Here is a 9823-nt window from a genome sequence, read left to right as displayed (position 1 = left end):
GAGTTACTTGATCAAATGATATCAAAGTTTCACCCTCAAACAGATTACCCAAACAAGAGAGACCTCTATCTGCCCAAGGTTTAAACCTGGGATCCATTGTCCCTGGCATACCAACAATGGGAATAAGAAAAGATGTTTTAGACATGTTACCCTCCATCTGCCTCATTGCCCTCCATGCTTTGACAATATTAGTAAATACTGGATTTTGGCAATGTTCTGCAACTGTCCTCATTTTGAATAAAAACAACAGGTTGATAAGAGAATACTTTGTCTGGGAGGTCTCAATGTCCAACCACGTTGACACCAAGTTCCCCCAGGCACAGTCACTTACAAAAGACAGGAGGGAGCTCAGTTGATATCCTCTAATGTCCGGAAGTCCACTCCCCCCAATCCCTGGGGCAACTGCAGTTTTGGAAGCTTAATAAGGGACTACTTATAGCATCAAACAAAAGAACTAAACCAGCCATTCAATTTCCAAAAGAGCAAAGGGAGCATCCACACAGGGTACAGTAAATGAGGAGGAACATTCATTTTGATAAGAGTAACTCAACCCAACCATGATATTGAAAGAGTCTATTTATAAAAAACCAAAATACTAAATGAATTACAAACCACAAAAGGGACTTAATGGGGACTCAACACCCTGCTCATAGAGGGCGCTGACACCTCCATTCCCCTTTCCAGCTTGGGCCACACCCTAGATCCAACACTAGAAGGAAACAGACAAAATAATGAACACTCTGCCCATCCCCACTATATAGCAACACCACTCCTAATCGGAGAAAAGAAAAACACACCAACAGCAACTGCTTTAAGAAAAGGGCAACGTTACAATAAACGTAGCAAGAGAAAAAAAACAAACATTTTTATCCTGGATATAAGTCTATCCAAATTATCTTAAAGTGTCCAAGAAATGTTTCACTTGTTTCGAGGAGTCAAATGACTGCACCATCTCCTCGTGAATAATACAAAGCACCACTGGGTATCTCATTGAATATTGAATACCAAGGTCCCTTATTTTTTCTCTTACCTCATCAAACAATTTCCTTTTATGGATCCTGGAAAAACATCATCTTAGTTCCCTGATAAGTCAGGGCCTGTAGATCTTTCCCCATTCTTCTAGAAAATTCCAGGACTCTCTGCTTGTCCCTGTAGTTTTGAAATCGTACCAGGACCGGGCAGGGGCACCAATCCAGACGGGATCTGCGCACCACAACCCAGTGAGCTCTGTCAACCCTCAGTCGGTCCACCTCGGCATCCATCAGCCAAGAAATTGTGGCAGCCAGTCTTCAAAAAAAGCTTGCTAGCTGTCCACCTTCCACTCCTGGCAGCCCAACGACCTGACTATTTTTCCTCCTACCTCGATTTTCCAGATCATTCACCTGTTCAGTCAAGGCCCAGACCTGTTTTTTTAAGGACCTGGATCACTGCCGAGGACTCAACCTTGGTCTCCAATGCCACGGTCCACCTCATGACCTGTTCAGTTCGCTTCCCAAGCCCTTGGAACTCCTTCTCATGCTTTTGTAGCATGGCCGGCATCAGCTCCAGCCAAGTACGATTGTCTTCCAGTAACTCCTTGATCATCCCTAGGATCACTATGAGTTCTTCAGGGATGTTCTGCTGTGCAGGTACCTGTTTCTCAGATGCTGAGGGAGCTGCAGTTGCATTCACAGTTGCAGTCGCGGGCACGCCTTCAGTGAGTGTCCCATGTGTTGGGGCTTGGGTTTATGCTTTCCTTTCGTCATCCTCACTCACTCAAAAAGGTTATTTACAGTAGAACCTCGAACATCAATCATCTAAATCCCAGACCATCTGAACAAGATCCCAAGGCCATGCAAAAATGGCACCAGGCAACCCAGCATTCAGTTATCAGTTTAATGCGCATTGCCGGATAATCAAGAGGCGAATTGCCGGATATACATGAGATACATGGACACCCGGCACTCATAGATTACTGCTTGTTTCCACCAGTCGACCTCCCTGTCCATCTCGCTCAGACAATCGAAACTCCACTGCAAATGGATTTAAATGGTTTCACAACCGTTTAACATCAATTTTCTCCGAAAAAAGGTAAGGTGGAGGGGTTAAAAATATCACTACTGCTGGGTTGGAATGCAGAGCTCAGAAAGGCAGATCTGTTCGGATCGCTGCCATCTTGGATCCCCAGAACGTCAAATTACGATTGTACCAGACATTGGTAAGGCCACATTTCAAGCACTGAGTACAATTCTGGTCGCTCTGCTTTAACAGGGATGTTATTGTACTGAAAAGTGCAAAAATGATTTACAAGGGTGGCCTTATAAAAGTTTTATAAAATCATGAGGGACATGGATAGGGTAAATAGCCTATCTTTTCCCCAGATTCAATGAAGCCAAAATTAGAAAGGCATAGCTTTAAGGTGAGGGGGAAAGATTTTTAAAAAGGACCTAAGAGGTGACTTTATCATATAGATGATGGTGTGTATATGAAAAGAGCTGCTAGAGGAAATGGTGGAGGCAGGTACAATTACAACATTTAAAAGATATCTGGATGGATACATGGATAGGAAGGGTTTGGAGGGATATGGGCCAAATGCTAGCAAATGGGACTAGATTAGTTTAGGATATCTGATCAGCATAGACAAATTGGACCAAAGGGGCTGTATCAGTGCTGTATGACTCTAACTTTCGCCTCTTTGATCATGAAGGATCTTCCACTTCTGTCTTCATGGTATCAACTGCCTTTTGAGAAATATAATTCCAAATACTTGCAACCTGCAGAAAAAAACTTCATTTCTTAAATGTTAACCCCTTTATTTTAAATGGTGAGCCCTAGTTCTAGATTTCCAACAAGAGGAAACATCCTAACAACATGCACCCTGAGAACCTTCAGGATCTTGGCATCTTCAACTAAGTTATTCTTCTAATCAATTCTTCCAAACTCCAACAGATACAAGCCAAGCAATTTAATCCTTTTTTTTATGACAACCCATCTTGATCCCACTCCGTTCTTGATGTTATTCGGATGTTTCTCTGAAATCTTTCCAACGCATGTTATATCCTTAACTGAAGAATCAAGCACTATACGCTGCTCCAGATATTAGACTCCCTACAGTGTAGAAACAGGCAATTTGGCCCAATAAATCCACATGAACCCTCTGAAGAGTAACTTACCCTGACCCATTTCCCTACACTTACCCCTGGCTAATGCACCTAACTCTATGGACAATTTAGACTGGCCAATTCACCTGTCCTGCATATCTTTGGACTGTGGGAGGAAACCCACGCAGACCCAGGGAGAATGTGCAAACTCCACACAGACAGTCGCCCAAGGCTTGAATCGAGCCCAGGTCCTTGGCGCTGTGAGGCAGCAGTGCTAACCACTGAGCCACCATGCCATCCTTTATGAAAGCAACTTCCCTGACCAGGGTTACTTCATTGTTGGCTCGCATTATCTACACAGTTGCTGTTAACTGCTAATAGTCAGATGTGTATCACACTCTGGTCTTCTGTCTATGCGCCCCACATGCTTTGCCTGCACCACCGACCAACCAACAGTCACCCAAGACAGGAATTGAACCTGGGTTCCTGGTGCTGTGAGGCAGCAGTACCAATCACTAAGCCACTGTGCTGCCCTATTGTGTCACCAGTGCCCAGATCTCTAAAGCATCTGCATATTAATCTTTTGCAATTTATGCACTAGGCTACCCAAATCCTTATGTTTAATTGTTCCTGTCAAAATGAACAATTTCATATTTTCTCAGATATTTGACTACTCCATTAACTTTTGTAGCCTTCTTAAGTTTTTGACTGCAACTTAGTTTCCTACTTACCTTGAGCAAATTTTTCAACCATACCTTTGATGCCTTGATCCAAATCATTTATACAAATTGTAAGAAATTGAGGCCCTAGACCTTATTTCTGCTAACCAGAAAGTTAGCCATTTTTGTCTACTCTGTTCATGATTGGCAATAGTCAAACATACTCTCACCTTAGACATTTTCTTAATGGCTGTCATCCCTGTCCCCTTAATGCAGCCTTGAAAAGGGACACAAACTTGAAAGTAATAATGGACAATTGATTTAGCCATCCACAGTGTGATCTGGCAGGAATGTGGGCGGCACGGTGGCACAGTGGTTAGCACTGCTGCCTCACAGCGCCTGAAGACCCGGGTTCAATTCCCGACTCAGGCGACTGACTGTGTGGAGTTTGCACGTTCTCCCCGTGTCTGCGTGGGTTTCCTCCGGGTGCTCCGGTTTCCTCCCACAGTCCAAAGATGTGCGGGTCAGGTGAATTGGCCATGCTAAATTGCCCGTAGTGTTAGGTAAGGAGTAATGTAGGGGTATGGGTGGGTTTCGCTTCGGCGGGTCGGTGTGGACTTGTTGGGCCGAAGGGCCTGTTTCCACACTGTAAGTCTAATCTAATCTGAATACAATTCTTATTGGGTCCTGCTCTCATCCATAAAAATTGCTCACAATTCCAGAACCATTTTGGAATACAAACATAACCACCAGCTGGATGTAGGTTTGCTTGCTGAGCTAAAAGGTTCATTTTCAGACATTTCATCACCAAAATAGGTAACATCTTCAGTGAGCTGCTGGACAAAGCACGGTTGATGATTCCTGCTTTCTATTTATATGTTTGGGTTTCTTTTGGTTGGTGATGTCATTTCCTGTTCTTTTTCTCACGGGGTGGTAAATGGGGACCAAGTCAATGTGTTTGCTGATAGAGCTCTGGTTGGAATGTCATGCTTCTAGGAATTCTTGTGCGTGCCTCTGTTTGGCTTGTCCTAGGATGGATGTGTTGTCCCAGTCAAAGTGGTGTACTTCCTTACCTATATGTAAGGATACTAGTGAGTGGGTGTCATGTTGTTTTGTGGCTAGTTGATGTTCATGTATCCTGTTGGCTAGTTTTCTGCCTATTTGTCTAATATAGTGTTTGTTACAGTTCTTGCATGGTATTTTGTAAACGACATTAGTTTTGCTTGTTGTCTGTATAGGATATTTCAAGTTCATTAGCTGCTGTTTTAGTGTGTTGGTGGGTTTGTGGGCTACCATGATGCCAAGGGGTCTGAGTAGTCTGGCAGTCATTTCTGAGATGTCTTTGATGTAGGGGAGAGTGACTAAGGTTTCTGAACGCATTTTGTCTGCTTGTTTGGGTTTGTTGCTGAGAATTCCGTGGACTGTGTTCATTGGGTACCTATTCTTTTTTAATACACTGTATAGGTGATTTTCCTCTGCTCTGCATACTTCCTCTGTGCTGCAGTGTGTGTTGGCTCATTGAAATAATGTTCTGATGCAGCTTCGTTTGTGCATGTTGGGATGATTGCTTCTGTAGTTCAATATTTGGTCTGTATGTGTTGTTTTCCTGCAGACACTAGTTTGATGTTCACCATTGGCTGTTCGCTCTACTGCGACATCTAGGAATGGCAGTTTGTTGTTGTTTTCCTCCTGTTTAGTGAATTTTATGCCAATAAGGGTATTATTGATGGTCTTGAAGGTTTCCTCTAATTTTGTTTCATTTAGTGATGATAAAGGTGTCATCCACATAGTGGACCAAAAGTTTGGGTTGGATGGTTGGCAGAGCTGTTTGTTCAAGTCTTGCATTACTGTCTCTGCTAAGAACCCTGATATCGGAGATCCCAAGAGTGTTTCATTGGTTTGTCTGTAGGTTTTGCTGTTGAAGGTGAAGCGGGTCGTTAGGCATTTTCCCCATCCCCACCAGTTTTTTTTTTAGTTTTTCCAGGACAAGACATATTGCATCTACAGTCTAATATTGTCAGCAGTGACTGGAAGGGTGTTCAGAAAGTTTAAAATCAGAATGGACTCTTCCAGTAGGCAGCACCACCAGTGGTGTATCAGTGGGAGACAGCTCAATGCATCCGCATTTACTACTTGGTCTCCCAGATGGTGTTCAAACTTGTAATTGTACACACTTACGTGAAAGCCACCACTGAATTCAACCTGAAGCTATGGCCTTGTCCTCCCTGAGTAATCCTAGCAGGAGTTTGTGGTCTGTTACTATTACAAATTTACATCCATAAAGGTACTAATGGAATTTTTTCACACCAATGATAACCACAAACCTTCCTTCTCTATCTGGGTGTATTTGCTTTCTGCATCAGACGATATCCAGGAAGCATATACTATTGGACATTCCTTTCCATTGGGCCATCTGTGAGCTAATGCTACCCTAATACCATTGGGTAGGCATTGCATGTCAGCACCAGATCTCACTTAGTATGCCAACATTTTAGATGATGATAGCGATTTCTTTACTTCTCTAATGGCTACGTCTTGACAATGAGATCATTTCAAGATTTGGAGATGACGGTGTTGGACTGGAATGTACAAAGTTAAAAATCACACAACACCAGGTTATAGTCCAACAGGTTTACTTAGAAGCATTAAGCTTTTGGAGCTCTGCTCCACCACCTGATGAAGGAGCAGCACTCCAAAAGCTAATGCTTCTAAGTAAACCTGTTGGACTATAACCTGGTGTTGTGTGATTTTTAAGATCATTTCAAGGCTGACTCTTCTTCAATATGTAATGATGCCAGGATGGAGGCTAGGCTACATATGAAATTTCCATTAATAATTCACTGATCCAAAGAGAGACACAAGCTCTAGTACAGACATGGGAGCCGGGGCACCTTTTATCACCCTCACTTTATCTTTCAACTGGTGTAACTCAGTCTTGTTGACTCTGTAGCTCAAGTAGATCACTTGAGTGCCTGAATCACACAATTTTCCCTTCTAAAGTATTTACCCACATGGGAGAAACATCTAAGGACTATGTCCAAGTTCTCTAAATGCTCTTCCCTGTAATTAGTACATCATCCAGATAAATTGTGATCTGGGATATACCTGGTAGAATGTTCTCCATCATCTGCTTAAAAAATGGCACAGCGTGATGATATCCCAGATGGCAATCTCACTTATAGGTACAAACCTTTATGGGTATTAATTGTAGCATACTTCTGGGAATCTTCACCTAACTGCAATTGCAGATATGCATGTCTCACGTCTAACTTTGTGAAAGGACAGCCTCCCAGCCAGCATTGCGTAATAGTAATCTATGCGAGGGATTGGGTATTTATCCAGCTGCAAGAAGCAGTTCACTATTTGTTTAAAATCCCCACAAAGAAAAACTGACTCATTACACTTCACAGTTGATACATCCGGTGCTGCCCATTTCATATACTGTACTGGTTTGATGATTCCTTTGCTTTCCAGCTGCCTGATTTCTGTCTCTACTTTGCCCATAAGACAAATGACACTGGACGGTCCTTGCAAAATTATGGAATTGCTTCCTGGTCAAACTGCAAAATGGCCTTGGCTATGTTGATAGTCCATAGACCTTCCTGAAAATCTTCTGGGTATTCAGACAATAGACAATAAGTGCAGGAGTAGACCATTCTGCCCTTCGAGCCTGCACCACCATTCAATATGATCATGGCTGATCATCCTTAATCAGTATCCTGTTCCTGCCTTATCTCCATAACTCTTGATTCCACTATCCTTGAGAGCTCTATCCAACTCTTTCTTAAATGAATTCAGAGACTGGGCCTCCACTGCCCTCTGGGGCAGAGCATTCCACTCTCTGGGTGAAGAAGTTTCTCCTCATCTCTATCCTAAATGGTCTACCCCGTATTTTTAAGTTGTGTCCTCTGGTTCGGCACTCACCCATCAGCGGAAACATGTTTCCTGCGTCCAGTGGGGTGGCACAGTGGTTAGCACTGCTGCCTGACAGTACTAGGGTTCCCAAGTTTGATTCCAGCCTTGGGTGACTGTTTGTGCAGATTTTGCACATTCTCCCCAAGTCTGTGTGGGTTTCCTCTGGGTGCTCTGGTTTCCTCGCACAATCCAAAGATGTGCAGTTTAGGTGAATTGGCTATGCTAAATTATGCATAGTGTTAGGTGAATCAGTCAGAGGGAAACGGGTCTGGGTGGAATACTCTTCGGAGGGTCAGTGTGGACTTGTTAGGCTGAAGGGCCTGTTTCCACACTGTAGGGAATCTAATCTAATTAATTAGTACTTCACTCAGGCAGCCACTTTCTAATCAAAACATATTGAGACAATTAAGGTGAATCTTTCTTGATCAATTTCACCCCATCAGGCTTGGACATGAGCCTTTTATACAATCAGAGGTGACTAAACCAGCTGCTTCTCACACGAGACTTGAACCAAAGTTATACCCTTTATCTGTAAATGTTCCCCAAGTATAGGTTCTGTCTAGTCATGGTCTTAACAAAGTTAAGTGTTGGAGTCCAGAGCAACTTTTGTTAAAAGCTACTTCTGCAACCACTGATACAGCCATGTCAGTATCAACCTCCATTAGAACCAGGTGATCATTTAACCAGACATTTATTTTGATTGGTTATGATTTGGATTGTTCCAAGTCAGATGTGGGTAGGCTTTTGAGGGTGTGCTCTCTCCTGGATACTGGTCTATGAGTTCTCTTGATCAATTCAGGCCTAGTGTGATTCTCTTGCTGTCTTCAGTCCACATACCATCCACAACAACAATGGCTTGCCAGCACGGATCCTGATGAAATTGTTAACTGCTTGGCCAAGGCTTGGCTTTGTTTTGGCGTTTTCCTGTGGGTGGACCTAAAGTCCCTCTGTTGAAGAATATGTCCTGAGTGAGGCTATGCAATTGCCTTCACTCAAATGGTGTCCCCCAAATTTGGTCTGCCAACGGTGCCCACTTCTATTGGATTACCCTGTAATTTATATACTCCACTTGCAGCATTTTCCAATGAGAAAGCCAGTTGTAGTGCCTGTTTGAAGTCCAGTTGGGTTTCAGCTAGTAGACACTTTTGCATGGTTACATTGTTAACCCAGTGTACCAAACGGTCTCTCGGTATCTTATTTAGGGTTAGACTGGTCATCTTAATCTCGTCAAAGATCCCAACACGGATTCCCCTGGTTCTCAAACTGCCAAATAAAACTGACAGTGTCTCTGAACTAGAGGAGGCTTGGGGATGTAATATTTCTTAACTAAATTTGAAATGTTTTAGTATCTGGTACCTCCATTCTTAAGGAAGTAGTAGAAGAAAATTTTAAACAATTATAATGCAATCATTTACAGTTAATATAGGTTGGTGAAGGCAAAATCATGGTGATAAATTAAGAATATAAGAAATTGGAGCAGGCATAAGCAAGCTCCTCAAGCCTGCTCTATTAATCAATAAGATCATGCTGTTCTGATTGTGACCTTAGCTCCACGTGCTAATCAGCAACACCCCCAATATCTTAAACTCACTTCTGAATCAAAATCTGTCTGTACCCTGCCACCTCTCTTTTTGTGAAAAGATGCTGCTTAAAATCACTGGCCAACCTTTCGGCATCTGGTCCAATGCCTTCGATGCAGGAATAAAAAGTACTTTGTCAAATTTGCAAATGACAATAAAGCAGGTGCATATATAAATTGCAGTGAAGAAATAATAAATTGACAAATTGATGTGAATAGGTTAGGTGAATAGGCCAAAATGAGCAAATTAAGATTAATGCATGAGGTCATCCATTTTGGTCAGAGAAGGAGAAAAACAACTTATTATCCATACGGAGAGAAACTTCAGAGTGCTTTGGTGCAGTTGATCTGGGTGTTCTTGTGCACAAATTGCAGAAAATTAATATGCAGGTAACAAGGAAGGCAAATTGAATTTGGCACATATTGCTAAAAGAATAGAGTATAGAAGTTCAAAGCATTGCTGCCATCATCCAGGAATTAGTGAGACTGAATCTGGAGTACTGCATACAACTCTGTCTCTTTACTTAGTGTCATAGAGTCATACAGCACAGAAAGAGAACCTTTGATTCTACTTGTCTGCACTGACTAGA

This window comes from Hemiscyllium ocellatum, chromosome 6, assembly GCF_020745735.1.
Source record: "Hemiscyllium ocellatum isolate sHemOce1 chromosome 6, sHemOce1.pat.X.cur, whole genome shotgun sequence".
Lineage (NCBI taxonomy): Eukaryota > Metazoa > Chordata > Chondrichthyes > Orectolobiformes > Hemiscylliidae > Hemiscyllium > Hemiscyllium ocellatum.
Note: the sequence above shows the minus strand (reverse complement) of the source record.